The 12,452-nt window shown below is 40.5% G+C and overlaps 1 protein-coding gene across 1 annotated transcript in view; it reads right to left on the bottom strand.

Annotated features, from left to right (window-relative positions):
* The window catches only part of LOC143023869 (uncharacterized), a 50,304-nt gene extending 38,148 nt beyond the window's left edge, over positions 1-12,156 (bottom strand). Inside the window, exon 1 of the mRNA XM_076182527.1 lies at positions 11,643-12,156. The gene's annotated coding sequence lies outside the window, so the exon portion shown is untranslated. The remainder of the gene's footprint in view (positions 1-11,642) is intronic.
* Between the last annotated feature and the right edge of the window lie 296 nt (positions 12,157-12,452).

The raw sequence follows: 12,452 nt of genomic DNA, 5'->3' as shown, positions 1-12,452 counted from the left end.
TAAACATTTCGGGTGTTTCTATGCAAATAAATGATAACACTTTTGGAAATGCAGTTGCCTATTGCATACGGATACATATTATTAGATAGGCAGGGTCATAATTTAGATAAATACATATACACAGGTGTTGATGCAGCCTCACATTTTATAGACCGGCTAACGATGAGCTATTTAAGATTGAAACCTAAGTCATATCCTCATAATATGAATTCCGAGGAGGAAATGGATTTTCAAAATCAGACACAGTGTGCTCTTTGTAGTAAAATCTTTGTAGATCCTTCAGATAAAACGCGAAACCATGATCATCTTAAGAAATATGCCAATTACCTAAATTGTGATGACAAAACCTCTCCCCTATTCTAATGTCCTTACATTACAACAACGTGAAATGGAATTATTCTTATTTGAAATGCCCTTAACAGAACGAAGAATTGACGGAGATGTAGGTTTATGATACATTATGATACATTACATTTAGGCGAGAATTTAGCTTTGAGAACCGATGAACTTCCATTAGGTTTACAGGAACTAAATATAAGTTGCAAGGAGCTACCTCCGTATATAAAAAAAGTAGTTGGAGAGACAGGTGTAAATCTCCCGAGATCTACCACGAAGCTCGTAGGTACACTCAAGGTAAAACGAATACTATAAGGTACGTTAGCGGGGGGGTGGGGTGGGTGGGTGGGGGGAATCAGAAAACCTCTCCACTGCGCAGGTAGATGATGACGTCAACGTAAATATCGAGACCAGGGTTCCGCGGGTCGAGAACTGTCAGTCACTCACACACCAGTGTGTGGAGCGAAGCTCCATCTTCTGATTATAGGGGTAGCTAAGGCAGACAAATAACATATAAAGATGCCAACAGTTTGTATAATGCAGAAGTGCAATGCCGTTAGACTGAAAGGTGATAAAAATATACATTTCTTTTCACTACCCAAATATAAAGAACTTGGAAAGAAATGGATTGAATTATGTGGCACACACAATACTCGGTCATCTGGATATGTATGCAGCCGTCATTTTGAAAGTAACTATTTATTAGCAACATTCAATTGCAAATAAACAGACTAAAGAATCCGGTTAAAACATAACTGAGCTTGGTGGAGATAAAGGTCTACATATAAAATCCACGCAAATCCAAAATGTAATATAATAAAAAACCATATGATGCTTTTATGTGTCATTACTACTGGGTTTATATTCAGCAGTATATCAACAGTATAATATCTTCCTCATCTAGGCTACCTGAACAACATATAAATTGACATGTCATCCCATCTAATAACTCGTAATATTAATATAATCCACCTAATGTGGAAGCATGGAAAACATTTTTATAACTTTTCTGGCGGTCATATCTCGATACTGATAATTTGAGGATAAGAAAGTGATACTGAGTAATTTCAGTATAATGTGAACATCATAGTATAATTTTAAAGTTTACCATACATACAGATGGTTTTCTTAAAAGTTTACATTTTCTTCCACCTCTCAATCTCTCCCCCTCTGAATTTCCTATGACGTCATGGTGGAGGTGCGCGGAGGGGGTGGTGGTGCTCAACGTACCTTATAGTATTCGTTTTACCTTGGGTACACTTACAGGTAAACGGGATTATCTGATAATCTTACCTTTGCTTCAGATATTCATGAAACAGGGATTGGAAATTGAAGAAATACACGGCAGAAATAGATTCAACCGAACATCATACTTAAAAGACTTCATCAATAAAAATGTGCGTTTAAGAAATGAATCCCATAATGCTGATGAAAATAAGATACATAAGGCTTTATTTAATAGCATATTTGGACGGTTTTTGTTTAACCCTAGAAGTTATTCAGCAAATACAGTTATATGTAATGAAAGAGAGCAGTTTTTACGAAATGTAAGAAATCCATTTTTCAAAAGAGTTATCTCGTTCAAACCAAGTCGTATTTTTACCATAAGTAACAAGTCCAAGCTCCATTTAAACTATTCTCAATATATCGATTTCTACATTTTGCAACGTGCAAAAGTTGATTTTTATGACTTTTGCTGTAATGTACTAAAATCGAATTATGAGGATAAAGTTAAATTGTGTTATACTGACATAGATTCTAACATATTAGAGTTTGAAGTGATAATATTTCAATCAATCAATCAAATGAGCCATCCTGAATCCACTCATAGCATTCCATGATTCACACGACCGCGCCATCATCTGCCACGTCACTCCTGCAAACTTCTCGATCTCGTCTCTCCACCTTCTGTCTGGTCTCCCCTTCCACGCCTCCCATCTCGCGGCGTCCACTCAGTAACACACTTGCTCCATCGTTCATCAGTCGTTCGCACTAACTTATCTACCCAATTCCACTTCCTCTCTTTTACCGCCTCCACAATATCTTTCACTCTAGTCTGCTCTCTCACCCAATTTGCTCTCTTTCGGTCTCTCAGCGTTATTCCCATCATTGATCTCTCCATTCTCCTCTGTGCAGTCCTTAGTTTTGTTTCCATCGCCTTCGTTAGTTTCCAAGTCTCACACACGTAGATTATTGCTGGCAGAATGCATTGATTGTAAATTTTACGTTTCAAACATAAAGGTAGAGAGCCTCTCAGGATTTTATTATACTTATCAAACACTTTCCAACCAATTGTAATATGTCTTTTTATTTCATTGTCATGATCTTTCGTCACTTTCACCATCTGCCCTAAATGATTATACTCCTCAAATTCTTCAAGACTCTCACCATCAATTATAATCTCTTTACTGAGTGATCTAAACAAGGAAAGTCTCAAAATGAAGAAGAAGAAAAAAAAGAAGAAGAAGAAGAAGAAGAAGAAGAAAGAAGATGAAGAAGAAAAAGAAGAAGAAAAATAAGAAGAAGAAGAAGAAGAAGCAGAAGAAGAAGAAGAAGAAGAAGAAGAAGAAGAAGAAGAAGAAGAATATTTCTTTGTCGCGGCTCGTGCCGCTTAAATTCTTCTTATCGGCTTAAGAAACCTGCACAGCGAAGCTATAGCGATAATCCCATACCACACTCCTGGTCATATGGCCATTTCCCGAAGGTTGAGTGTGGTTTGAATTTTCCGCCAAAATCATCGGAAATTTAAAATTCCCGGCTCTGTGCAGGCATGCGCATTGTCGACCCCACCTCCCCCTCCCTATCCCCTCCCTTCTTACCCGGCTAGCTCGAGCCGGACGTCGCGTCACTTCAATGAGAAATGAAGGCTTCGCCTGTGGGAGGAGGGAGGGACCCTAAATCTGTGCAGGTTTCTTAAGCCGATAAGAAGAATTTAAGCGGCACGAGCCGCGACAAAGAAATATTATCGGCTGAAAGAAACCTGCACAGCGAAGCTATGCATGAGACGAGGACAGGTGGGAGGAGAGGTGAAGCCTGAATCAAACCGTTATTGCGTGTGTCTTTCCTATGGGAGACTTATTCATTTTATCACTCAGTAGAGGGGAGACAGAAACGTCAAGTACCCACGCCGAAGAATGTGACATGCACAACATTGCACTGTTCACACAATGCGTAAATTATACGAAATTTGTATCCTGTTCAACGGTTCCTGGCCCCTCCCCACTCCTCGGTCGCCCTTTGCCCCCTCCACTTTTTTGAGATGAGAGGGGTGGAGCCGTTTCCATGGCGACACATGGGACAGGGGCGACCGAGTGGTAGAGACACCGTGTCCCCAAGGGAGTCGTCGATGTCCAGTCCCTAGGTCCCGCACCCGCTCCACAGAGTGGGTGCGGAGAAACTCCAGCGACCGGCGTAGGGCCCCCGACCGAAGCTAGGGACGCAACCTGTGGAGTGCTGAGGGTATCGGCCCGGGCAGGTCACGCGGGAGAAGCAGTAATGCTCCTGTCGACCTCCCGTACCAGCCGTCGGCGCCCCAAGCGGCTCAGTGGAAGGGCCGGGGTCGCGAAGTTGAGGCCCCCCCCCCCCCCCGCCACCGAAGGAGGGAGGACGTGTGAGAGAAGCACGCTCTTTTGGCGCAGGGGAGCACCCGAAGGACGCTGACTGTGTCCCACTCAATCCCGAGCCAATAAAGTCTCTGTGTGGGAGCAAGGGCAGACCCGTCCCAGTCCACCCCGAACTCCACGTCCGCCAACACACTCAGAGCCACTGAGATGTCGGCCGATGCACCCTCCCCGGTGGGCAAATGCATCAACTAGCCGTCTAGGAACATGAGTGTGGAGACGCTTGCTTCCGTCCAACGTACGCCTACCACTCTCACTAGTTTCGTGAAGATCCTCGGGGTAAGCGAGAAACCGAAAGGGAGTATGCGAGGCCAAGTTCGTTTCCGAGCGACCTCGTCCGTGGGCGTTAGTCAAGAGGCTTCGTCCTGGGTGAAGACGTTCCCTGAGCGTCTCCCACGAAGACGGGCCTGGACCCTCGGTATGTATTCAACTCACCCCAAGTCTTCCCGCGGGAAGTTCTCGAAGCCCGTGGCGAGCGTCTTCATCCAATAGTGTGCTATGGCAATTTGTGACGTCTCATCACCCACAAGCGGACTTCTATATGTTTAATACCTAGTGACATCATGTGATTATACTGTGACGTCACCGGATTGATCATGGCGCCATAGGATCGTCTCGTGACGTCACAGGGACACAAATTGACGTCATAGGACTACATGGTGACGTCAATTTATCACAATGACGTCATCTTATCATACCGTGACATCACTGAGTCACAGTGAGCGTTGAAATAAATTTTGACATGGTAAAATTCTGGACCATCATGACTGTAGATTAAATTAAGTTGAATAGGAAAAGTCATGTTCATTTCGACCTAAGTCACAGTGAGCGTCGAAATTAATTTTAACATGGTAAAATTCTCGACCATCATGACTGTAGATTAAATTAAGTTGAATAGGAAAAGTCATGTTCATGTCGACCTGAGTCACAGTGGGCGTTGAATTAGTTTAACATGGTAAAATTCTTGACCATCATGACTACAGATTAGCTCAAGTTGAATAGGAAAAGTCATGGTCATTTCGACCTAAGTCACAGTGAGCGTCGAAATTAATTTTAACATGGTAAAATTCTCGACCATCATGACTGTAGATTAAATTAAGTTGAATAGGAAAAGTCATGTTTATGTCGACCTGAGTCACAGTGGGCGTTGAATTAGTTTAACATGGTAAAATTCTTGACCATCATGACTACAGATTAGCTTAAGTTGAATAGGAAAAGTCATGGTCATTTCGACCTAAGTCACAGTGAGCGTCGAAATCAATTTTAACATGGTAAAATTCTCGACCATCATGACTGTAGATTAGCTCAAGTTGAATAGGAAAAGTCATGTCCATTTCCACCTGAGTCACGGTGAGCGTCGAAATTAATTTTAACATGGTAAAATTCTCGACCATCATGACTGTAGATTAGCTCAAGTTGAATAGGAAAAGTCATGGTCATTTCGACCTGAGTCACAGTGAGCGTTGAAATTAATTTCAACATGGTAAAGTTCTTGACCATCATGACTATAGATTAGCTTAAGTTGAATAGGAGAAGTCATGTCCATTTCGACCTTTTTTTTTTTTTTTTTCCAAGGTCAAGGCATTTTATTTATGTAATACCTAGCACTTTGCGCCAACTTAAACTGTACTATTTAAAACTGATTTTCCTCTTCTCATTACACTAAATGATTGTAGTTTCTTTGAACTAATTTATACTCATTTTAACTAACACTAGACTCCCTAAGTCTAAAGTTCTTTTGTGTTTTACTTGGGGGTGGAACATCAGGTAAGTCATCTTTAAACTCAAGCCAAGTGAAGTTGATGAGAGGTTGGCTGTGGCTCATGAGAAGGGCTGGGTGGTGTTTTTTTTTTTTTTTTTTTTTTTTTTTTTTTTTTTTTTAAGAAACCTGGAAGGAGGGTGGTGCCGTGAGGCGTTAGAAGACCATTGAAGCTCGGAGGTATGGGGCTGCCGAGGCCTGATGATCCTCGGGGAGCCACCCTCCGTATCATAAGACACGTCCCCTTGTCCTCCAAGAGGCCCGGGTTCTTACCACGGACGACTTGAGGACGTATGGGGAACGGAGTACGAGTGGAAAAGGTCAAAGTCTACGCCTAGGGCCTGACAAAGAAAGTTATAAGGCGTTAAAGGACCATTATTGGTCGAAGGTATGGGGTTGCCGAGGCCTGATGACCCTCGGGGCGTCACCCTCCGTATCATAGGACACGTCCCCTTGTCCTCCGAGAGGCCCGGATTCTTACCACGTACGACTCGAAGACGTATGGGGAACGGATTACGAGTGGAAAAGGTCAAAGTCTACGCCTAGGGCCTCACAAAGGGAGCCATTAAGGCGTTAGAGGACCATTATTGGTCGGATGTATGGGGCTGCCGAGAGGCCTGATGACCCTCGGGGGCACCCCCTCCGTACCATAGGACACGTCCCCCTCTCTTCCGAGAGGCCCGGGTTCTTACCGCGGACGACCCGAAGACGTATGGGGAACGGATTACGATCGTATAAGGTCAAAGTCTACGCCTAGGGCCTGACGAAGCAAGCTATGAGGCTGTTAGAGGACCATTGATGACCGGAGGTTTGGGGCTGCCGAGAGGCCTGATGACCCTGGGGGGCGCCACACTCCGTACCATAAGACACGTCCCCCTGTCTTCAAAGAGGCCCGGGTTCTTACCACGGACGGCCTGGAGACGGGGACGTATTGCGATCGTATATGGTCAAAGTCTACGCCTAGGGCCTGATACAAACCGTGAGGCAATAGAGGACCGATGATGGTCAGAGGTATGGCGCTGCCGAGAGGCCTGATGACCCTGGGGGGCGCCACACTCCGTACCATAAGACACGTCCCCCCCGTCTTCAAAGAGGCCCGGGTTCTTACCACGGACGGCCTGGAGACGGGGACGTATTGCGATCGTATATGGTCAAAGTCTACGCCTAGGGCCTGAAACAAACCGTGAGGCAATAGAGGACCGATGATGGTCAGAGGTATGGCGCTGCCGAGAGGCCTGATGACCCTGGGGGGCGCCACACTCCGTACCATAAGACACGTCCCCTGTCCTCCGAGAGGACCCGGGTTGTTTACCAGGGACGGCTCGAAGACGGGGACGGATTGTGCTCGTATAAAATCAAAGTCGAAGAATGAGACAAACCAGCAGCCAAGCGGAAAGCGATAAAACTAACAGACGATTAACCAGCAGGAAACGGGACCGCCTGCTCCCATGTGGGCAGCGAGTTAACCACTCGGTCCCGTTTCCGCGATCTACGTGACGCGACGTCCGGCTCGAGCTAGCCGGGTAAGATGGGTGGGGATTGGGTGGGGGAGGTGGGGTCGACAATGCGCATGCCTGCACAGAGCCGGGAATTTTAAATTTCCGATGATTTTGGCGGAAAATTCAAACCACACTCAACCTTCGGGAAATGGCCATATGACCAGGAGTGTGGTATGGGATTATCGCTATAGCTTCGCTGTGCAGGTTTCTTTCAGCCGATAATAAGAATATAACGTTACCAAATTATAGTTAGAGCAAAAAGAGCTATCAGATAAATAATTAATAAGGTGTACTGTAAATGCATATGTATATATTATCACTATTAACATAATAAACTATTTCTAGAATTACTTCCTATTAGCTTTGTTTTATTTTCCATGTGCAGTTTTCTTCGTATATATAATGCGTGTCAAAGAAAAGAAAAGTCAGTTGATCATGTGAAGTTACTAGATCAATATTCACCTGGAACGTGCAATTACATACTTAGAAATGATTGATGTGTATACGTCAGATGATTTGAACATATTTAGAAAAACCTGTTAGAATCATAACAGCAAGAGCAACAGGGAGTGGAAGACAGAATTTACAACGAGTTTAGTGAAAAAGTATGGTCATATATTTCAAGATATATATGTATATGTGGGGTGACATCGCAGCCGTTAGAAACTGATAACAATTTAAATATCATTTTCATACTTTCCAAAGATATATGTAATCCTCTAGAATAGTTCATGCATTCCGACCCATTAAATCATACTTTACTGATATTAGACGACGATTTCAATAAAGCTCCATCCATCGAGTTTGTAAGCGAAGCATTTGCCAGAGGTAGGCATCATCTTCTCTCGGTTATTTTGATAACTCAATTCTTTTCCCGGTAAATATTCCAGAACTATAAGTTTTAACGCGTCTCACTTTGTGTTATTTCGAATAAGAGATAATAATAAAATCGAGTGTTTAGCTTCGGGAAAGATAAAGCTTGCAAAGTGCTTGAAATTTATAATCACGTCATAGGTGCAGGGATGACCCGTCATCCAGGAGGTGCTAAGATAAGAGGGAGGGTGGAGGGGTGTGGAGTGTATTCAGGGATGGAATGGGTGGGAATGATTTTATGCCTTTTCCTTTTTGGCTACCTCCCTTGCAAGGGGGAAAAGCCTTGATATATGTATGTGTGTCAAAACCCCCACGCTTATCTTTTGGTGAACTTAGATCTCTACACTCCTTCCAAACTACAGTTTAGAACGAATATAACTGCAGGTAATGCGTGTGAAGTTGTTTTCATAAATGAATAATACTTTTCAATTAAAACTCTATATGAAGATTATTCAATTCCATATGGATTTTCTAGTATTGACAATTTATATAAAGCTGCTAAAAGATGGCAACCAATTATTACTAAAACCGGCGTGAAAAAATATCTCGAGACTTCTACAGCTTACACTTTACACATATTTCAGCCCCCCCCCAAAAACAACAACAACAACAAAAACAACAACTCAAAGCTATTGCGGGTAAGCTGAGATTTATTCTAACGTGCGGTTTTTCTAATTTACAAAAACATAATGAGGGTTACAGATATATGCTGGTATGTATTGACGTTTTTCTAAATACTTACAATTGCAGCTTTTAAAAAGGAAAAAATACTCAACATGTTTTACAAGCTTTGAAAAACATATTAAATTCTAACGATAATCATGCACTAGGTTATGGACCGATTTTGGTCATTTTTTTTAATAAAGATGTACAAAGTTACTTAAAATTTAAGAATATTAAACTATGTAGCGTATATTCTCATGAAACGGCCTCTGTAGCCGAACATGTAATTGGAACATTGGTAAAAAGAATCTACAGATGTACTCATATATAAAAAAAAAAACACCTGATATTGTAAAAGCATATAATTCATACTGGGTTAAAAAATAACAAGATAACGCCATTTATTTTACATAACACTAGACATAAACACTTATGCATAAAACAGTTTAAGCCAATTATTTAAAAATAAAAGGTCGAATACATTAAAAAGAAACAACAGTTCTACATTGAAAGTCGGGGGATAGTACGTATCGTGCGCTCTAGAAGAGATAGACCAATTATAAAATAAGTCATATCTAACACAAAATACTGAGGAAATTTTCCGCATTTCTGAAATATCACACGTAGGTGATTTAAACATACGAGTATATACGTTGCACGACATAGAAAACGAAGCCATTTCTGGAAGGTTTTATAGGTTTGAACTTTCGCTCGCAGCTTTACCCGGCTACGGTATTACCCGGTTGAGATCATTAAAGAGCAAAGATGGGGGGAATGCCAAGGCGAACTATGTTCATCTTATAGGTTATCCAGTATCTTCTCAACGATGGATTAATTCTCGTGACATGAAATAAATTTCTAATGGTTAAAAAAAAGCAACCCCTGCCTTATAAAAACTTTGATTTGATCAAGCTGATTTCCAAATTAAAACAAAATTTACGTGTTAAAACCATTAAAGGTTTAACAGGTTGCCATATTAACTGTATATCTGAAATATTTTCAAATTTCTTGTAAAGAAATCTTACGTTGGACAGTAAGATGATTGAAAAATTAAGGAAACATAAATCTTTGAATAAAGAAAAGCTTATAAAAAGACACCTTCAAATAAAAAGAAAACGCATTTAACTTCTAAAAAAGGAGGTTCTGTATTAAGTATTTTGTTAACGTTAGTATTATCAATTCTATCTTATCTGTTTAAAGTATAATGTCTGTACGCGAATACTGTTTAGTACCTAAAGTTCTTGCCGAAAAATTTCGCCTTACATATAAAGAGCGCGAAACTAATCTCATTCAAGGAGAGGAACAAGCCTTAACAACAGTAGCCCCAACTTCTCCATTACAACAACAGAAAAAAAACAACAACAACAACAACAACAACAACAACAAAAAAGTAACAAAAACAAGAAAAACAACAAAAACAACAAAATAACAAAAACAACAAAAACAACAACAAAACAAACAAAAAACAACAACAAAAACAAAACAACAACAACAAACAAAACAACAAAAACAAACAACAAAAACAAAAACAAAAAAAAAAAAAAAAAACAACAAAAAAAACAAAACAACAACAAAAACAACAACAACAAAAACAACAACAACAAAAACAAAAACAAAAACAACAACAAAACAAACACAACAACAACAAAAGCAACAAAAAACAACAACAAAACAACAAAAACAACAACAACAACAGCAGCAGCAAAAAAAAACAAAACAAAAAAAAAACCAACAACAACAACAACAATAAGCTGTGCAGCATCCAGTTACCTTCAACATTTTTCATCCTACAATAGATGATGTACACCCGTCCCTATTAGATAAAGTCGGTTTTTTCATAAAACCTAGTGTACGAGAATACCTTATATAGAAAAAAAATATATATATCGTGAGTTGGGACGAAAACGGGAATTTATCATCACCTGTTACAGGTATAAATGTTTTAGAAATATTGCATTTGTCAGAAGTGCAAGGGTCTCCGGTGTCTAAACGAGATCGACAGAAGCTAAAATTACTTTTTAATCTTATCTCATTGCCACCATACTGTATAGAAAATCTTAAATTAAAAAAGATATCAACTGTAGGAGGGAGCGCTATGTCATTTTACCCCGCATCCTCGAAACCGTATAAAGCGAATTATAAGCGCAAATTAAAGCAACGAAATAATATAACAAAAAGAAAGAAGAGATGTAAATGGATTGCATACTAATCTTCAAACAATAAATATATGAAATATTGGTGTCAATGATCTCGAGACAACGAATAAAACCAAACAAATAAAGAGAAATTTAGTAACACATTTGTAGATCACAACTAACACCACAGTCGGACGAAAGAAGGAGTTGCATAAGCGAAACTATATATTTCGATTGCTAACTGCAATCCTTTTCGTACTACTGAAGAGGATTGCAGTTAGCAATCGAAATATATAGTTTCGCTTACTCAACTCTTTCTTTCGTCCGACTGTGGTGTTAGTTGTGAAGGAATGGTATATATAAACAAGTAGTATACCATCGACCTAGAAAGGGTATATAAACACGATTTACACAGTGTACAAACATTCGAGACAACATGGTTGTGCAAGACGCCACCAAAGAAGAGGTGCATTAAACGCACGTATTAACAAATCATACCGTGAGCAGTCGAAAAATGCACATTTGGCTAAGAAACTGTTAATTATCACGCATCTGTTCGATCTTTATGATAAATTAATAGCGCAAACAAATCCTGCATATTATAAAGAGAACATTCGGTCAAGGCTAAAGAACTGTGCTAACGTTTTCACACAGCCAGAAGTAGAAGCGAAATTTGATCCCTTTAAGAAGAAAGACTTGGATTATGAAAGTACCGTTACCGCTTTTGAACATTGTAAGACTATGGTAGACCACTTACTTCGAGTGCTGGAGTTTCAGATGTACGATATCGTCGAATAGGTTACGACCCTGAAGGCAGGAGGACAAAAAGGAGACTCCCCCCCTTGCACGTGTATAGTGTATACACTTTCAAAACAGACACGGGCTTTTAGCATTCGCGATGGAGTCTACATATGTAATATACAAGACAGAGTCAAATATCTGATGACAAATACGATGTAGACGATACAGTGATTGCATTTGTTACGAATTGTATTGAGATAAAACCCTATGGAGTTAGTGCCTCTCTACAAAACAAATATGATCACTTGTGTCTTTTCATAGAGCGATCTGCCTTGTACAGCACACACATAGTACTCCTGGCGACACACAAAGTACTTTTGGCGACGCTAAAATGTACATTCAAGAGGATAGATCTATTATCGCAGCTCTTAATTCACATTATAGTGCAGGTACACATATTGAAAACAACAAGATCAATCTAAAAAGAAAAAAAAAAAATTAGACGTCGGTGGACAAGACGTTCACCGACCGTATACGTCAGGCCCCGTAAGCAGACTGAATGCGTGCAAGCAAGGGCTCGAGAAACTTCGCAGTTACTTGAGGCATAAATTTTACAACTATGAAATTATAAATCGCGTTATCTTCCCTGCAGGAAGCGGTGCTGGTTTGCAAGATAACTTGTGGTACAAGTACTATCCAATTTTAAAATAATTCGCGTCCAACACTTTAGCACAAAATGACATAATTTTGGTGCTCGTCGGACGCCAAAGAAAAGTTGACTCAAATGAAATTATCACCAAGAAAACGAAAATTATTAACTGACTAC

This window comes from Oratosquilla oratoria, unplaced genomic scaffold, assembly GCF_046742065.1.
Source record: "Oratosquilla oratoria isolate Oo_2021 unplaced genomic scaffold, ASM4674206v1 SCAFFOLD67, whole genome shotgun sequence".
Classification (NCBI taxonomy): domain Eukaryota; kingdom Metazoa; phylum Arthropoda; class Malacostraca; order Stomatopoda; family Squillidae; genus Oratosquilla; species Oratosquilla oratoria.
This window is presented reverse-complemented; position numbering and strand designations above follow the sequence as displayed.